Below are 20,538 nucleotides of genomic sequence, written 5' to 3'. Positions count from 1 at the left end.
GTTCTTCATACACTCTGTATGACAATACACCCTGAAACTTGGTGAAGAGATGCTATAAATTTACATTCAATAATTAGATATGTCAACTAACATGAGCCTTTAGTAGATCCCAGAGAGTATGGTATGGTACAGAGGAGTCTTACTTTTCAGGAGTGACATTTGTGCATCCATTCCAGATGTAATTTAACAATCTGTAAATTGTAAAATTGCCCTGACAGCGTGGAAAGAAAATTTCAGTGTGTTTAAAGTTTAGATGAAAATAATTTTTAAGGTTAGATTTTTAAGATTAGATTTAAAAAGCTCAGGCTTTGGCAGTACTTCATATATGCAGTTCCATGCATTACCATGTGTGACTTGTTTTTATTTTGTGTTTGGGGAGAGTGTTAAGACCACCAACATTTGCTGGCTTCAGAGAGTCAGCAGATTTATATGGAAAGTACAATCCTATTAAATAGGAGGAAACAAGTGATTTTAAAGATGAGGGGAAAAAAAAGGCATGGAACTTGTTGTAATACAGTAGTATACAGTCTGTTACTGTAGGGTATTCTAGTTTTAGTGAAAAAGCTTTCTTCACAAAAACTGAAACCTGTGTTATGTTTGCCAACAGTAGTTTCTGTATGGGAGAATATTGAAGCTAACGCTTAATTTGAAGCTTCATATCTCACAACTATTACCTTCTTTCTAAAGAAGCTTCTAGTTTTACATGTTTGGTCTTGGGTAGAAGGTAGGATCTAATTAGCTTTAAAAATTACCCATGTCTTAGCATTTTAGATTTTGAAATCCTGACTTCTTGAATTATAACTTAAAAAAAAAAAAAAAGAGAGGGGAAAAAAGAAAAAGTTGTCCTTTTCCTGCAGGAGATTCCGTCCCACTGAAAATGTGGGTATATGAATATCCAAAGAGCTTGAGTTGAAAATTTTCCTCTGACTTTTCTGAACACTTAAGTTTTATTAGGGCTCTTTTGGCCTTAGTAGTTTGGTAGTTAAAACAAGTCTAGAGGATATTCTGAAAAGCTGTTAGACATATAGCCGTGGAATGAGTGCTGCTGGTTGACTGCGATGGTTTCGTTGTGCTGATGAACAGTTGAGATGATGTACTTTTTCATCCATTCTCCTGCAGTCTTTAGAAGTGCTAGGGAAGTAATGGATGTGTGTCTGTAAATAAGTTTATTTTAAAGGCTGATCATTTGTATATAAGTGGCCCTGAAATCAATACCTCCTACTTACTTCCATGTGAGCTACAATGGCTACAAAGATCACAATACTTGATAGAGCAAATTCTCAGGTGGAAAAAAGTTACCTGACATAGTCATCACTGTTAGCCATATGTTTTTGCCTGCTATGAACAAGGGTTTGTGTGCTACGCTCTTAGAAATCTGCACCAGTGGAGGTGACCCACTGTTTCACAGCTGTGTTGATGGCACTGTTGCTGGTAAACTGCTTCATATGCAGTCTGTCTTTCGTTAAGAGGCAGAATGTGCCAGAAATGGACTATGTGGTAGGAAGTGATATGACAGTCAAGACAAGATTCAGTGTGTTCTGCAAGTCTTCAGATTGGTGTGGGGCCTGGTGTTACTCTGTTGCAGGAGAAAGGTTGTCTTCTGCTCTGGCCTGACCCTGGAAGTTGAAGCCTTCAGCTTAATCAGAGTTGAGATATAGCAGTCAGTTGATGGTTTGTTTGGTTCCAGGAAGTCCAGAAAGATCATCCCTTTCCTATCCCAGAAGACAGCTGACATCGCTTTACCTGCTGAGGGCTGTGTTTTGAGCTTTTCTTCAATGGGGAATTATTCACGTCACTGTCTTGTGCACTGCTGTTCTGACTCCAGCTCATAGTACTGACACCACATGTTGTTACCAGTAATAGTATGATCCAGAAACTGTCACCTTCAGCCTCATATTGGTGTAATAGGTCCTGAAAAACTTGCATATGGTGTTCTTTTTGTTCCTGTATGAGCACTTGTATGACCCAGCTAGAGCAATTTTTGTGATATTCCATCGTTTCCAAAGCATTGAAGCCAATATTCAAGCTCTCTTCTCTGTTCCCTGGTTGTAATCTGCCAGTTGATGTGGTTGAGATGGTTGAGACACTATTTTGTGATGTGATAGCTGTGTATGGCTGTCCAAAATATGGCTTGCTTTTCCTGTCAGTGTCGCCACTGCTGAAACGCACCACCTGTCCTTCACTGTGCTCACATCCACTGTTTGGTCTCCACAAACATCCAGCAAGTGTTGATGAGTGTCAGTGGGTGTCATTTTTTCTGCATGGAGGAAATCAGTCGCACACCCTTGCTTTATCCTCACTTCCATGTCAGACACGTTTTTGTGAGAATGGCCCTCTGCTGCCATCTGAGACACAGAAACAAAATGTCAAAGGGATATTGGCAGGAAGGTTCAACCTCTGCTGCTGTCCCACCAACATCTACTTCTGATGCTGTGGGCCGTCCTAATAAAATAGGAGGCGTTACTTTCAGAGCAGCCCTCATACTAACTCAGCGTACCAATTTATTTAATGATTTTAATATCAATTGGAGTGTATCATCAGTTTCCCCACGCCCTCCAGTTGTTGCCAGATTCCTTCCAAGAAGGCAGCTTAAGGATCTAAGTATGTCGCTGTATTTTTTTTTTTACTTTGTGACTCTAAATACTCAAAAATGCATGGAATTATAGGTTATGAAGAAAAAAATGTCGTATTTTTATTCCCCTGAAACAAGCTTTTTTCAGTGCTTGTAGTAATGGTGTTTGAGAAGTAGAAGTTTTTCCTTGATAGTGTAGATGGCATTTGGCAGGTTCTGGGAAAAAAAAAAGCCTACTTCTATCATACAACCAATACCTGCAGATTTAACTACATCTTTTCTTGAGTATAATAACAATTAACATTGTCTGAGAAAAGCAAGAATAAAATGATTGAGAGTTTTCTGTACCTGCAGTAACTACATGGCATTTAAGTAAAGGGTAGAAGGCAGATACACCTTTTTTTTTCCTTTTTATGGTGTAATTGACTTTACAAATGTATTTCTCATTAAAAAAAAAAAAAAAAAAACCCTGAAATAAAGGTAGCTTGTTGCTAGTGAAGGCTCTTTTATGTTGCTGAATTCTCTGCAGGTCACAGAATCACAGAACTGTTGGGGTTGGAAGGGACCTCCAGAGATCAAGGAGTCCAACCCCCTGCCCAAGCAGCTCCCAGCCCAGGGTGCACAGCTCGGTGTCCAGGTGGGTCCTGAACGTCTGCAGAGAAGGAGATCCACCACCTCCGTGTGCAGCTCCAGTGCTCCGTCACTGCACTGGGAAGAAGTTCCCACACACATCGGTGCAGGACTTCCCATGCTTCAGTTTGTGGCCATTTCCCCTCATCCTATCACCACACACTGTGAGAAGAGTCCGGCCTCATCCCTTTGCCTCCCGCTCCTTAGATATTGATAGATGTGGATCAGATCCCCTCTGAGTCTTCTTTTCTCTAAACAGCCCCAGGTCTCTCAGCCTCTCCTCATAAGGGAGCTGTTTCATGCCCTTTATCATCTCTGTGCTCTCTGCTGGACTCTTTCCAGCAGATCCCTGTCTGTTTTGTACTGGGGAGCCCAGAACTGGACACACAGTACTCCGGGTGAGGCCTCACCAGGGCAGAGTAGAGGGGGAGGATCACCTCTCTCGACCTGCTGGCCGTGCTCTTCTTAATGCACTCAAGGATGCCATTGACCTCCTTGGCCACCAGGGCACGCTGCTCATGGCCAGTCTGTCATCCACCAGGAGATGCTGAATACAGTTTTGATTTTCAGCGACTATCATTGTGTGTATGCTTGTGTGAGCTTTTTGATTTTGTTACCAAGGAAAAACCCCAAACCACAATTTCCAGAAGCAGGATTAGGGAAGAAAAAATTACAAAATGCATGAGAGTTCCAAAGAAAGAACTCACAATTTGTATTTGTATTCAGAATACGTGGGTTTATTACGGTTTTCTGGAGTGCAATTTAAAATGAACGCAAAACACTACTGACATAATTTTTGTGAAAGCTACTAGCAACTGTTTAAATGCTGATGCTAAAAACCAGAATTAATGATGGCTTTGCTGAAAGGGTTAAAAGGCAGATCCTGATTAAGTATTGTTAAGCCATGATTAACATCTGTTAGGAGGAATAAGTGGTTTATTACGGCTTACAATACAGGTGGCAATTGAAGGAGCTCAGATATGAGCTGCCTTCTTTTTTATAGTATGGCTGTATTGTTAAGACCTGTTGTGTTTCCTTGTAATGGAGGAAATAGTTTGCTTAAAAAAATAAAAGTTTAAGGTGATTCAGAAGTCAAAAAGCTGAGAAATCTTTCAAGGTAGAGTTTTCAGTTTTTCTGGTCTTTCTTTCAGAAAGTGCTTTTCGTACTTTAAAACAGACTTTTCTCTGCTTATGAGAGATGAGAAATATTTATAATTAAACTTTGGAGCTCTAATGGACCAATTCTAATTTAAATGCTTTGTTGAATAAGTCAGCTATTTGTAGGGTAATTTCCAGTTGCAAGTCATAGCAACCTTATCTTTGGCAAAGGTCTTCAGTGATTTTTCTTCTGGTAGCTAATCTGAGTGCTATTGCTCTTGTTGTCGTGGCAAAGCTGTTTTCAGTAGAGTTTCACCAACTCAGAGCAGGCGAGCTTGTAAAAAACCCTGTCTGGATAAGGGTTTATGCATTCAAGAATGGAGGAGCAGAATGCAGGGGTTTTGTGTGTGTGTTATTACAGTTCATCATATTACTTTGGATAATTTGATATTTCATTATATTCTTGAGATTGTAAAAATCCTTAGATAAAAATAATTTTGCTTGTTTTTTTTTTTTTATTTTTAAGCTACGTAGTAAGTCCTGTATTAATACAGAGAACTTGAAAAAGTGGGATCAAGACTGTCAAAACTGAGAAGGTGACTAGGATCCTTTTAAAAAAAAAAAAAAAAAGTTCTTCCAACTTAACAACTGGAAGATCTTAGACGAGTGTTTTGTGAGAAAACATGTGAAAGATGTGAAAACAGGAAAGTTTTTTTATCTGGGAGCAGCATGCCAATCAACATCTTTTCAGCCATATTTGAATGACACAATACCTTCCTTGCCTTATCCTCAGGTTTTGACTGTGGCTTTTATCTTTCACTACCTGTAGAATTGTTATTCTGGAAACTATTCATTATTATTTTAAACAATTTGTGGGTAATAATAACGGAATGGACAGGAGCATTTGGTCGAAAGACCATGTTGCAGAAAGGTCAGTGGGGCTTTGGTAGACAGTGAGATGTACATGAGCCAGCCATTCACCTTGGCAGCAAAGTAGGCCAGCTGTATTGTGGAGTATCTTGGTAAGAGTATAGGCTGCAGGCTGAGCGAAGTAGCTCCCACCATCCCATTTTATCTCTCTGAGATGACATCTCATCCTCAGTAAGTTTGTAGATGACACCAAGTTGGAGTGAATTGTTCATCTGAGGATAGGAAGGCCCTTCAGAGGGATCTGGACAGGTTGATAGATGGGCTGGGGCCAACTGTATGAGATTTAACAAGACCAACTGCCAGGTCTTGCACTTTGGTCACAACAAACCCATGCAACAGTACAGGCTTGGGGTAGAGTGGATGGAAAGCTACATGGATGAGAAGTATCTGGAGGTATTAGCTGAGACAGTGACGGAATTTGAGCCAGCAGTGTGCCCAGATAGCCAAGAAGGCCAATGGCATCTTGATTTGTATCAGAAAATTGTGCAGCCAGCAGGAGCAGGAGGTAATCATCCTTCTATACTGGCACTGATGAGGCTACATCTTGAGTACTGTGTTCAGTTCTGGGTTCCTCTACCAGAAAGATACTGAGGCCGTGGAGCGTGTCTAGGGAAGGGCAACAAAGCTGGTGAGGGATCTGGAGCATGATTCTATTGGATGTGGCTGAGAGAATTGGAATTCTTCAGTCTGGAGAGGAAGAGTCTCAGGGGAGACCTCATAGCCATCTACAACTCCTGAAAGGAGGTTGTGGCGAGGTGAGGGCCGGCCTCTGCTCTTAGGTAACAGCAAAAGGACAAGAGATGATGGCCTCATGTTGTGCCAGGGGAGGGGCAGGTTGGGTGTCAGGAAACGTTTCTTTGCCAAAGAGTAGTCAGGCACTAGCACAGGGTGAAGGTAGAGTCACCATTCCTGGAGGTGTGGAGATGTGGCTCTAAGGGGCACGGACACTGGGGATGAACTAGATGATCTCAGAGGTCTTTTCCAGTCTTAATGATTCTGTGATGTAGAATGTTCATGACTTTGGTCTCCAGTATAAGAGAACGTAAGTTAGGCGGGCCACCAAGGACAGAGGGCAAGACATTTTTCAAATGTCTGGGAATGGGTTTTTTCAGCCTGGAGTAGAGTAGGGAATCTACTGTTATCTTAAGCTGCATAAAAGGTTTTAGAGAGAAGGCAAGTCAGGTTCCTCTTGGAAGCATATGATGAAAAAAGAGAAGGCAAAAGACAAATTATACAAAAATTTGATTAGATGGCAAAGGAAAAATTGCTCAGAACAGAAGTGCTGAAATGAGGGTTCAGAGAGCCTGAAAAATTTATACATTGTTTTATTGGACAAGGGTCAGAGCAACTTAATCTAACTTGAAAGTCAAGCATGCTTTAAGGAGGAAGTTGGATCACATTGCCTCTAGAAATTGTTTAGAAGTTATTTCCAATATTTAATCTTTTATGTCTCTTCCCATGTCTTAAACTACAAAAAATTCCTGGGTTTTGTTTCTTTTTTGCTTTTTACTTTTGTATCCCTAGAGAAAGAAAGTAGTGAAGAGGTGGTAATATCATGGAATAAAGTCAGTGCTTCCTTAGCAGGGAATATATAATGCAGCACAACTGGAGTTGTAAGAATTGAGAGGTTTAGATTTCTAACAGTGGGTGACTCTTGTTTTTCCACTGCTTGTTTGTATCTTTAGTGCAATCTTTCCTAGTGCACTGCTGTCTGTCAGATTTGGCAGTGCTTAAAGACATAATCTAGGCTGTTTCCTTAGTACAAAGAAGCCAGTGTAGCAAAGCTATCTCCTCTCAAAAATGTGTTTCCTTGTTTTTCTGTTGGACCAGCGTTCCATGTTTGGAACCTTTATCTTAAATTTGGGTGCTCTGATTCAGGTTTGACTCTTAGCTCCAAAATAGGGAAAAATTGTGTCTCAGGTCAAATATAGACCTACAAGCCTCTTACATACTACAGCATCCTTGTATTGTATAGCTTGCCAATCCATTTTATCACTAGAAAAACTGAGCAATTAACTAGTGGTAATGAGAAGGGTGGGGGAAATTGAATTGCAGATGAGTGAAGAAACACCTGAAATGCATATTGGTAGCAGCTGGAGAGTGGAACAAGAGTTTTTTTTGAGTGAGGGATATGATATGACAGTGTTGGGTAAATCCTGTAAGGCATAAAATAAACATTCTGGTTGTGTATCCATGAGTATCTGTTCCGAGCGCTTCTAAGACAAGAACAAAAGAATTGGTGCAGCCTGATGCTGTGGTCTACCCCAGTTCTTCTGTGATTTAGCCAAGGAAATTCTGGGGGACAGTGTATCTGGGTGATTAAAAGACAGTTTTTTTTCCATATGAGTTTCGAAAATATTCTTGGCCTCAATTGAGTTTATGCTTTGAATATTAAAAGTAGTATGAACAAAGGTGAATGGTGGGCAGAGTGCAGATATATTGGCAGAGAAATAAAACATGCAATTTGAGTGGCTGATGGTATTACGTGACAGGTAGAGATAGAGACAATAGACACTGGGAAGAAAGGATGCGAGTTAAAGTTAAGTCTGTGCAATCTGTACTTTTCAGGGATTAATGTTACCATAAAGTTGCTTGCAAGCTTTGTCTAGTGCTCAGGGATTTTGCTGCCATGCATTTACTGTATTGAAGATTCACGTGGCAGTAGCTCACATCTTAACTATGAGTGTGTATGTACAGTACAATTTCACTGCAGAATCAAACTGTGAATTTGGAGGTTTAACAATAACGTAGAGAACCAACATCTGCTTGAATTTCCAGACTCCAGAAGATGCTAGCAGAGGAGTACTTTGCTGAAGTAGAGTTCTGACAGGCCAGCTGGTAGAACATATATTGTTATATTTCGGGGTGTGCGTAAATAAATAATACATGAAAAATCATTTTTATCTCTGGCTTTTGCCTCATAAGGCAAGGTTCTCTTTCCTTTTTTGTTTCTTGATTAAAACTAGTTTGTATATAGGTGAGGAGATGTAGAGCTGAAGTAGACAAATGTAGTTATGTTGATTTTGGTTAAACTGTGATAGTTTATTCTGCGTGATGGCCTAATAATAATAAGGATCTTACTAAGTGAGTTCTGTTTATTTGGGAGAATCTAATTTGAGGTTGTGTGCATGTATGTCATGTAGACACACACATTAAAAGCAGATGCTTTTTAACTGATTTACATGTTCTGTTTGAATTGGAAGTACTTTCTTTTTAGTTTCTTCACAAGTAATTTAAAACAAACAGAACAACAGAAAGGGCATAGAACTTGGAGTTTATGTATTCTTGCACAATTCAGAACAAGTGAAAATGGTACATTAGAGCATTAAATGCGTATCACTTGACAAAAGCATAGGCTTAGAGCTCATAGAGGGCTTATATATGATCTGTTTCAGATGTATTATGGGGGGATGTCAGGGTGAAGGCAGACTTGCAGAATGGTTGATATTCTGACTCTGAGGCTGTGAATGTCTGTGGCAGATGGAGTCTTTGTCAAGGAAGAAAAATGGCAGCTCTGGAAGATCATAGATGTTTTTGTTGAGCGGCTTTGCACACAGGCAGTTACTTTCTAGCGTTCAGGAGTTCCTCTTGTGTTTCAATAAATTGTTCTCTTCTTTATTCTCTATGAGTAGATAAATAGTCATTGCAATTCAGTACAATTTGTGCTATTCCGTTATGAAAAAAATATCAGCTTGCTTTGTTAGCAGATTGTAAATGAGCTTTGCAGGTTGTGTGCATGAAGTCCTGAAAATAGCTTTTCACTTAGCATATAATAAGTAAAGATGTGTGTGCATACAACTGCTAGAAGATTAAACAGTCCTAAGGTAGTATAGAAATTGTGAATTCTCTCAAATATGATTTTAAACCACAGAAAAAATGAACCAAACTGGACAGTATTAAACTTCAGATTGTTTGTATTTTGTCTGTATCTATGTGATTTATTTCAGTAAAATACAGAATCTTGCTCCTTCTATTGAAGCAGATATTTCTGGTTAGTTTGGTGAAGATAAATATGGTTTCCAATTCAGTCTTCTTTGTGAATATATATTTTTCTTTGCTAAATATTCATCTGTCTTTTAGCACTGTGCAGCATCTGATTCTGCATGCTTTTGCTGTGATTTTTTCTGTCTTCTAGTCTTCCCTTATATGTATGAGTCTTAGAGAAAAAAATGATTCACTTTTATCTGTAAGAGTAACTGGCTTCTTTATTGTCATTCCTATTAATTACATTTGTGCCAAGTTATGAAGTTTGATGTTGTATGACATATGCCTGATTGCCTAATGTAAACAGTTACATATCAGAATTACATTTCATACGTACAATAGATGCGAATATTCTAGAATCTTTGTTTTCTCAGTTAATCATTTGAATAAATTTAGATAAATGTTAGAAGATATCATCTTCTTGTGGTTTATATATGCTAGATAGATCCCTAGATGTATTGATCTCACTTGAAGTGTTATAATAGCCTCAAGAGGCTATAACTTCTTGCAGAAAGAATGCGCAAGTTGTCAGTTGACCTGTCTTAAAGGGTAATAAGTCAGCATTCAACGTGCAGGCATTACACAGCTATCACCTGCCAGCAATACTCTTTAGCCTACTTGACTAAAATTATTAAAATTATAGAAAGCAGTCACTGTTCATCACAGAAGAAAGCGACTCTGTACTTTGAAGGATTGAGGCTATTGCACTGAAATCTCTCAGCCTGGAAGTTACACAGTATTTGCTCTTGATGATAAGCCCTCTATAATTAACTGCACCTTTGTCTATTTGAGTTACAGCCTACATGGCTTTTTTACAGAAAGACAGATGCTTTGTAATCAAAACTGAAGCACTTTTGATAATGCGTGATCCAAAATAATCTTCACATGATAATGCACTGTTAAAAGTAATAAAGTTTCATATGACGTGTACCTGGATCTTTATAATATATAGTAGTATATCTTTAAAAACGACAGAAATCAAAGGAAAAATACAGCTATGTTATTTGCTTTCAGCTGTTGTACATAGATGACTGTTAGCGAAAGTCTTAACACTTTCTATTATTTATCTAGTTTGTTATGTCAGCTAACCTGACAATGCTCTTCCTGGGTTGCATAGCGATGTTCTGATATGACTGGTTTCAGAGGCAGTTCTGCCTGTTTTCGGATGTTTTATCATTTAATTATTTTTTCTCCTCAGTTTTTTTAATAGTTTCAATAGTTTCACGTGCTTTTTTTTTTGTGTGTGTGTTTTGATGGTCATTTTAAGTCCATTAAGGACTTTCAAAGGCACCTGTTATGCTGTTTATGCAGCTTTTGGTATACTAACAATGACTAATTGGATGTTTGTCTTTATAGAATTGGAGCTTCAGGGTGTTTCTTGTTTTTCCCTTTTTTCAACCTTCCAAAGAAGACAGCAAGTTCTTTTTTTTGTTGTTGTTGTTTTATTTTTTGATAGTTGTTGATATGACTTTGGAGGTTATTGAGAATAATGGGAATATCACAATAGCGTGATGGCATCAGTATCTTATTAATAGCATTTCAGTTAAAACACTGTAAAATGAGAACAGTGAAAAAAACAGTGGACTACAGTAATAGTTTTTGAGGAAATTCTAAACAATTCTGATAATCCTTGAGCTAGTGGTGTGAACAGGTTGCTTTGTATCCGTGAAGTGTAAAACAGCTTTTATCTGCAGAACCAAAATACCATTATAGTACCATCAGAGAAAAATGTCTTCAGTAGTGCTTTAATCTTTCTGTGGTCAGCTCTGAAAAAATAATTGCATTGAGCATTCATGTCTTTTCACTAATTTGTTTTTCTTAACTGGTATGTATGTTCTGTGCTTATACGTACTGTTGCTGAACTTGTTGGATTGTTTTAGGGCTTCATGATAATTTTGCATGTTTCTGCAGAACAGTTGATATGTTTCACAATTCTAACTTCTGTTCATGTATAATCATTACATACATACAAAGGACATTTTTAAAAATGTGTGTTGCTCCGTGTTTTAACCAGTATGCAGCTGTAGCTGTGGGAGTGGTTTATGTTCCAAGTGACACACAGTTTGTATTAGCTGTTCCCGCAGTTTTACCAAGAAGTAAAGCTCCTTTGTCTCCTTAGCATCCATTGATTTTTCTTTCAGAGTGCATTAACAGTGATGTTAGAACCCATGCAATTAGCATCTATGCTTAGAAAAAAAAATGGTTAAATGAAAAGTGGTACACACAGTATTAACAAAATACTTGATTGTATTGCTGTACATGAAGCAGTGAAACAAGGAAGACAGAGTAGTGAAAGGTCGAGGAAAAATGAGAGAGAGAACAAATGATGCAAAAAGAAAATGACACTGAGGTCTTGGTTTAATACATATGTATTCCAGGTTGATGGCTGATTTCATTAGCAAATCTCATTGTTATGCAATGTCTGTTCTTCTGCAGCAAAATGAATATTGTATTCTCAGAGGCTCTGTGTGTGTGTGTGATATTGTGGTGATAGAAAAATTAAAGAATATGTATTTTTAGTTACTTTTTCCTTTTTAAAATCTACAAGAAGTCCCTTTATATTTTCACAGTGATTTTACATTGCATTTTCTCAATAAAGTTTTAATGGAAAAATTTAAAGGAAAACTGCAATTTATTCTCACACTTTTTTCCATGCGTTTTTTTTTTTTTTTTTGCCATGTTACAGCCTATGCAATCTCTTCTTGAAAACCTTCAGCATGAGTAAGTAACAGTTAACAGTGAGTTTACCACACCAAAGATAAAAGCTGAAGGTAAGAATATTAGTGTCTGTAGTGCTTTTTTAAATAGCTGATACTGCTATCAGCTATTATGTTCAGCATTGAAATAAGCATTATCTCAGTCAAGTCTCATCAAAACTGACTCTTAACATTCTTCAATATATTCCGTTAAAATGTTAAATTGAAAAACTGTGCTTACAGTGAGATGAATCAGCTTTGTTGTTATGGAATGATATGTTTTGGTATGTAGGACTACTGGGTTCTTGAGATGGACTTCAGTTTCTTTAGCTAGTGAAATGCTCTGTACATCAATAAATGCAATATGCAAACTAAATGAACACTTGAGAAGAAGGCATTGGTTCAGGACAATTAAAATGTACAGAGATAATTAATTTGGATAAATTTTTAATGTCCTTTCAGAATTTATTCCATATATCAGCTTTGTGGCATCAGAATCAAGTAGAGAGTGTATGAAATACTAGTGAATTTTAAATGCTTTATGTCTAGTTCTGTGTAATGAGCCAGCATGGAGAAGGTTTTTGGACACTGTAGTAACAGAAAGAATAAATGACAGTTTCCCGGGTTTTCACTTGAGTGCCCTTTACATGCATTGAAGCAAATCTGTTCTTATTAGAATTTTTTTAGAGATGTGATTAATAATGGTATCTATTTGGTGTCTATTTCTGAATGGTTGCTCTGTAGTAGCTACTGTGTTTATTCCAAGATACTGTTTTAGCTCTGAAAAAGCTAGCTGAGGTGTCCGTGTGTTTGATAAATAATGGGAATGGAAGGGTTCTTAAAATGAAGTTAAATCACAAGTTATAGAGCAATGTATGTGACCCGAATATAGAGAAGATAGAACAAAGCAAGTTTCTACCATTCTCTTCCCCTTGGGAAGGTGAGCCTCTCCCTGACCTTCTCTTATGGCAGGGCTGTGTCCAGGGTAAGAATGCAGATTACTTAGCATCAACTGTTGGCTTTTAAAAGATTGGTTTGTTTGGTTTTCTTGGTGGTGAATGAGAAACTAATTGAAATGAGATTGTGTTTCCTGCACCTTGATGGTTTTTCAAATGTGGAGTACAATTTCATCTGATATTATGCTGTGTATAAGTGGAACCCAGGAATACTCTTTGTGCAGTAGCATGTATGGGTTAAAATGGTACAGAGGCTTTTAAATGCAGTCAGAATCTAACTCTTATGGACACAACTAAGACTTACTTTGATATGTGAATGTGTGAGGGGCTCTTCACAGTAAAGAGGTACTTGAGGCTTTCATGGCAGGGCAGGTGGGAGGAAGAAAAGGTTTTTCCTACCCTTTGTAGCTTGGTCAGAGTTGACTTTTACTAACTTGTTTTCTTGAGGAAGACAGTGATTTAACTTGTGGCACCAAGAGTTTTGGATAGAGTTTTGAGATGATTCTTGTACTCTGTGGAGGTACCATTGGCTTTTTAAAATCTCTTCAATGGGAGTCACAGCTTTCAAGAAAAAAGATATGCCTCTACAAGAAGCTCTTGATTTTTCTTAAAAGAAAAAGTAGAATTACCTTCATGTCCATAGGATGAATCTCCTTAGGCAGTGTTAGGAGTACCAGTAGAAAAACTTTACTTACTGTTCCTGTACTTAATGTTTTGGGTTTTTTTAATAATCAATACTCATCTCTAGCTAGAATGTGCCACATGTAATATGTGTGTGTGTATATATATATATTTAAAATCTCCTTGAAAGTATCTCTGCTATTGGGCTTTACAGATCGGTGATGCACAGTTTTCTGAAGTCAGGCACTAATAATAATATTAATAAAATTAATATGTAGGTGGAGTGGTGATTTCTTTCATCATACATTTCTGTATCCTATTAGGATTCTCTTGTAAACATGATAATTTGGTTCTGGAGCTGAAGCAAGGATCAGTATTTTAGTGACCTTATAAAATTCCTGAGAACAGTGGCTGCTTATTTGTCATTCTTGCTAACTAGTGGATGTAGTGGTGGTTGTCTGTATATATAGTTTCTGAACTAGAACTGAAGTTCAGAAGTAAAAACAGACTTTCTGTCAGGCTGTTTCCAATGGCTTATTTTGTCTCCCTCTTCCCCATTGCTGTCTGTCAACGGTTTATGGGCAGGTTCGGCCCAGTGCTGCGACACTTGGTGCGGGGGACCCATGGACCCACGTCCCGAGAAAGGGGAACGGGGGAAGGGAAAAGGGAGATGGGCCTAGAAACAAATCAGAGGCAACGATCTAAGGAGGAAAAGCTAATTTACTAAATAAGATATCAGAAAGCAAAATAATATAATACAATATAATTGGAATTGAGGCTAATAAATCAAATAAAATGAGCAAGAGAGTGTCCGATAAACTGAAGGCCTTACGCTAACGCTGAAGGCGGACGGCAGCGAGCACCCACTGCTGAGTCGATCCCAAAGGAAAGAGAGTGTCCCGTGACGGCAGACAGTTTTTATCTTTCCCTCTGAGCAGAAACACATAAAAATGCGAAGCAATGCACAGCCCTCTGGGGAATGTAGTTCTTCTCTTCTGAGGTAAACTCAGAACTATCGATGATCCACGGAGCTGGAGCATTAACTCTTTAACTCTTAATACACTACACGATGTTATGATGTGGAATACCAATGCCAAAAATCATAAAACCATGACACTGTCTCAAGGTAAAACAGCTGTTCCACAGTAGATGTTTTTTCATGTTATGAGTAATAGGGATTTAAATTATTTTAGAAAAAAGATGTATCCTCTACGAAGTAGTATTTGTGCATGCAGAACTACTACTGTACATACAAGGCTCAAATTCATAGTGGCTGTTTTATTGTTCGTGGAGTTCTGGAAAGGATAATTCCCTGATTGAGGCTTTAAATCAGTGTTCAAGTTCTGCTATGAGAGTCCACTCCTGTGTTACTGGTAGCAAATTTACCTCAATTAATTGCAGCCTGTACTGCTTTTTAGAAAGTTTGTAGAACAACCGCGAAGAGTTCTGTTGGTACTCATACTCATTTTTGCAGAAGGGTTTTCTCTTTTGGTTTGAATTTCTGCAGGTCCTTTAGAAGCACTGCATATAGTTAAACAAGAATACTTTTTTTTTTTTTTTTTTTTTCCCAAATGCATTAAGAGTAGCAAAGCAGACAAAGCAAAATGCTGGTATTTTTATATAGTTTAGGGAATGAATTGTGTTCTTGTTGTATTAGGAAATCGTGGCTGTAGTAAGTAGATCTGTAACAAGAGGGGTTGGCTAATATCCTGCTTTGGGTATTGCCTTGTTTGCAGAGTTCCCTGTTGCTCATCTATCTTTGCTTACATGGGAGACTGTGATAGAAAAGTAACTCCTTCCCTGGCACAAGTTACTCTTCAGCAGCAGAGTTGGCAATCTGTTATCCTTCCAGTGCTGCTTTCTGTAGGCTTTTTTCTCTCTCATAGTGTTCCTTTGTTAGCTTGTGAAAAATGACTGTGATGTGTTTATAACACGTTATTAGAGACTTCTTGGTTGTTATGTTCCTGGTTTTGTTTCCTCAGACACGTCACACTGCTGTACTCGTGGTTGTTACTTAATGCTGCTGAGTTGCTGAGAGGGATAATTACTTTTCAGTTTTGTGTATTTCCTCTAGTATGTAAATGATCTTCTGTTACATTCTGTGATACCCCTTGTGATGTTACTTTGGGTCACTTTGGCAGTTCCAGTTGCATCCACCTGGCTGCATAATTAATTTATTCTACTTATTGTCTTAAATAAGTTCTGTCTCCTGTCAGTTGGCTGAAGAGTTTCTTCAGCTGTCTTTGTACAAATGTGTTTTCTTTCATGAGGCTCAGGTGGATTTCTGTGCATATTTTCTATATTGTTTTTTGGAGAGGACTTGTTTTTCTTTGTGTTTTCGTAGCAGCTTATGCCCTCTGAAGTTCTACTGTGAAAGTCTGTTTCTTTATTTATTTATCCAAAAGGAGTTTGTTCAGTGTAATTTTTTTGGAAGATTTTAGATAGAGAGAGACGTGGTTAATTTTTGAGCAGAGAAAAGTGGTGTTAGGCAGCTAAAAAATGTCACTGGGTTATTCTTTTAAAATTACATTCAGCAAGTTGATTTTGATAATTTACAAATGTTATTAGTAGGTGGCTTTTATTTATTTATTTATTTATTTATTTTGAGATCAACCCCTCAGTGCTGAATGGAGTGATAAGGATTTGTTTTCTTATTTCAGAAGTGATTCAGCTGCTTTTATTGCCCAAGCACGTATGTGTAACTTAAAAGGAAAATAAAAGGCTTGTTTTTCTTTGGTTCGGCTTAGAAAACAATCCAACGAAGTACAGAGTTGATAGTGATCCGACGTTGTAGAAAGCACTTATGTCACAGTTCAGAGTTGGTTTTGCATTTGGATGCCGTGTCAATCATGTAATTAAAGTGCTACAGATACACTTTCCATTAAGACCACGTACTTCAGCCCGGCTAATTGCTGGCGGTGTGAGCATGCGCGATCACTGGCGGTCTGAGTGCTCCACCTGCCTTTCAGTTTGTTTACCAGGAAATCAAGATGTGTAAACTGCAGGAAGTACTGTTTGACCCTCTCTGACAGTATCTCATTACAATAATTGCTAATCTCTGAGTAAGACAGCCATGTTTTGTGTGTAGCACAGAGGGCGGTTGTGGTAGGTTTTAGACGCTTCCTCAAATACAGCTTTGGGAATGCTTGCTTGAATTTTGTCTTTGGGGCAGCTTTTGCCAACAGACGTCTGCCGACCTTTGGGCTCATTAGCGCTGGAGCACAATAGCTCGTGTGCTTTTTTCCTTCTTGACTGAGGGGGAGAAAAATACTCCGGCTTGTTTTGGAGTCTTGTCACTGCTCTGTAGCGACAGGATAATGGCTACTTCCTGATTAAACTGCTCTCCACAGTAAGCTGTTAATGTTCTGTGTCTATTCTTCTGTAATGCCAAGATTTCAGTGCTTTTGTGTGCTCCCTGACCAAGTTAACAGTTTGAAGTGTTTATAGATTAAGGAAAGAATATATGGAGTTTAAAGTATCAAAATTTCAGTATTTTTTTTCTAAGAAAGACATCTGCTGCTGTTTTGTAAATGCTTATTTGGCAGTAGCTATGAGAAAATAAACCTGATTTGCATGATTTTTTTTTAATAAAGCATGAAAATGTGTTTAGATATTGGACAAACAACTAGCATTAACGTGATGGTGAAAGATTCTATTGATTACTCACTGACTAGCCAAACTCAGTGACCAAAAATGCACATATATTGTGTTTGTTCATAATTTATTTTTATCATAGAGAGAACCTTTTCGTGTCTGACATAAACATAGTTAACAAATAAAACCATCTTTTTGTCACCTTTTTTTAAATGTGTAAGGTGTGTTGTTTCTCTTCTTGTTAGAAATGAGGACTATTTTTCTTCAAGAAATTTCTCTATCATGAGTAGTGTGTGAATGTGATAGCTATGTACAAATCCAGTTTTATTTTGCTCTAGAGTGTTCATCTCAGAGACCTCATGTTGTAGAGTGACTTGCTGCTCACTGCTGGTCATACTCTACTCAATCAAATGAGTGCAAAATCATTTTATAGCTGGTTTAAAATGTTAATGTGTTAATAGCATTGAATTTGTAATACAATTGTTATGTACCATGAGAAACATTCTTGTAGTTCTGCACCAAAACCACAAATGCACATTCTGCTTTTTTAAACAATGTTTGGGAAGGTACTAAGTCAAATTCTTCATTTTCAGTATATATTAAAATGATATTGTGCCTTTGAGACAGAGGATTTCTTGTCCATCAGAGCATGCCATATATTCTGCTCCCTCACTATCTAGCTGGTTTCCTTCAGCCTTGACAATTTTTCCCTGTGTTTTAGAATTCTGATGTAAAAGCATCCTACTTGTTCTTACTAATCCCTTGGCATGCTTGGTCACTGTAGAGGCTCATAAACACAAAGCTTGGTGTCTCACTACCGAAATTGCTGCCTCAAAGCTTTGTGCCTGCTTGCTTAACAAAACTGACTTGCTGTGGATCTGGAGGGCTACCCTTGATGCCTGCTGGAGCTGTTTTTGATGGTTAAACTACTGCACAGTGTACTTCCTTCTGAAACTGGTTCTGTGTTTCTGAGGAACTACATGTGTGTGGATCAATATGAGAATGTGGATATCATTGCTGTGTCTTAGCCTGGCTGCCTCATTTATAAGAAAGGACTTGAAGTAATATTCTTGTCCTTCCTGTTTCTTTGAGTACATGATGCATTTTTTGGTAGTCTGTGTAAGTTTAGGACTGCAGTGCAAAACTATCCCATTCTCTGTATTTTCATTCTCTAAAAGTTGTGAGAAGAACTGTCCATGAAATTTGAGTAGGCAGTTTGGACTTCTGTGGAGTTCACGTACACAAGTTGATGTCTGGGTTTGCAGTTCAAAACATTTTGTTCTCAAAATTCTTGAGCTGAGGGAACCTCCTTCCTTTATCTTATGCGTTTGGATTGTCATTTCTCTACCTAGTCATTTTCTAAACAGGAAGCATGATAATACTGGGTGGACAAAATATGGTGATTGTAGTGAGTTGTCTGGAAAGCTTTTGTGCATGTGTACTAGGACGGATGCTTGGGCTTCACCACGTTAATGCTCTTATTAATGTGTGCTGTCGTTCTTCAGAGGTAATAAGCAAGGTTCAGTTACAGAAAATACTGGCAGGTTTTACACAAGCATGGATTTTAACACTCTTGAATTTTAACAATGCAAAGATGAGCCTGACATAGGAGATTTGTCAGGGCATTTCCTTTGCAAGTTTTCCTTAACCTTGGTTCTCTCTCTTGTAATTGCAGCTGAACCTGAGTTTCAGCTGGCACATTAGTTTGTCTTCTGGATGGGGAGTGGAGGAGTACAGTACAGTGACCCAGAGATAGGGCATTGTGCAATGGAGCCAGCTGTAACTAAGTCTTTGAGTAACAGAAGGCAGAAGTGTTGCACTTGAGTATGTGTTCATGTGTGAGTACAGTAAAAAGAATACAACCAATTTAAATGACAAGAATTTTGTGACGGAGTGTCTGTTAAATTATGAAGAACCTCAGTAAATTCACAAGAAATTGTCAACAAGCTTCTGAATAATTTCAGAGATTTTTCTAATCCCTAAATTCACTGTGATGATTGTATAATCTAACAAAAGCTATGAGATGTTGTGCAGTTTTGTTTTCCATTCCTGCTGTTATTACAGAATGATGAATAAAAATAACCAGCTTTCAAAAAAAGAGAAAGGGGAAAAAGAAAAAAGTAGATCCTGGGTTTCAGTTAAAAGAAATTTGACAGAACACGTGTGGTATGTTATGGAGTATTTCCTTAATCTGAACTTTAAGGAATAAGGTTTAAGGTTATTTTGCATAAGGTTTAATGGTTATTTTGCTTCAAACACTGAATAGCTATTTAATGTTTTAATCAAGACCTGCAATAAAAATAATAATAGTTCTCACGAAGAATACTGAAATAGATTGGGAAATTGTAGATTTTGATGAGTGGTATTAAAAATCCTGAGGTACTTTATCTTAGTTATTGACTTACTTATTGCCATTACATTATACTAAAGAAAGTTTAATTTTATTGTGTTGTACATAAACCACTGAATTTATTATAACCTTCAGTCTGCATAGATTGTTCTTCTGTCTTACCCTGCTGATTCAGTGCTAATGTACCACTGTTTAGGGAACTTACTTAAAACAAATCAACTGGAAGTTTGTGGATTTTTATTTAATTTATTACAGATCTAGAACTTCTGTAATTATTAGAGGAGAGACAAGTTTATGAAACAAAAAATAATGCCTGTAACAAGTGGTGTTCTCCAGGAGTCAGTGCTGGGTCTGATCTCATTCAACAACTTCATCAGCCACATGGATGAAGGGATAGAGTCCTTCCTCAGCAAGTTTGTTGTTTATACAAAGCTGGGAGGAGGGGGTGACACGCTGGAAGGCTGTGCTGCCATTCAGCGAGACCTGGACAGGCTGGAGAGTTGGTCAGGGAGTTTACCAGATGAGATTTAACAAGAGTAAGTGTGGGGTCCTGCACCTGGGGAGGAATTACTGCATGCACCGGTACAGGTTGGGGGATGAACTGCTGGAGAGGAGCTCTGTGGAGAAAACCTGGGGGTTCTGGTGGACAGCGGGTTGGCCATGAGCCAGCTGTGTGCCCTGGTAGCCAAGGAGGCCAGTGGCATCCTGGGGTGCATTAATAAGAAGAGCGTGGCCAGAGGGTTGAGGGAGGTGATCCTCCCCCCTACTCTGTCCTCATGAGGCCATATGTAGACTACTGTGTCCAGTTCTGGGCTCCCTGATACAAAACAGACAGGGATCTCCAGGAAGGAATCCAGGGGAGGGCCACAGAGGTGATAAAAGGCGTGAAGCATCTCCGCTGCGAGGAAAAGCTGAGAGATCTGGGACAGCCTGGGGAAAAGGAGGCTGGAGAAGGAGGGTGGGATAAGTATCTAAGGAGTGGGAGGCAAAGGGGTGAGGCTGGACTCTCCTCAGCAGTGTGTGGCCATAGGACGAGGGGAAATGGCCACAAACTGAGGCAAAAACGTGTGTGGGAACTTCTTCCCAGTGCAGTGACGGAGCACTGGA

At 38.4% G+C, this 20,538-nt stretch overlaps 1 protein-coding gene across 15 annotated transcripts in view; it reads left to right on the top strand.

The window, feature by feature from the left end:
* LOC136057839 (bromodomain adjacent to zinc finger domain protein 2B) overlaps positions 1–20,538 on the top strand; it is a 137,611-nt gene that overhangs the window by 21,039 nt on the left and 96,034 nt on the right. The window lies entirely within an intron of this gene.

This window comes from Cyrtonyx montezumae, unplaced genomic scaffold, assembly GCF_038088225.1.
Source record: "Cyrtonyx montezumae isolate F1298 unplaced genomic scaffold, pur_monq_1.0 scaffold_7, whole genome shotgun sequence".
NCBI classification, from domain to species: Eukaryota; Metazoa; Chordata; class Aves; order Galliformes; family Odontophoridae; genus Cyrtonyx; species Cyrtonyx montezumae.
This window is presented reverse-complemented; position numbering and strand designations above follow the sequence as displayed.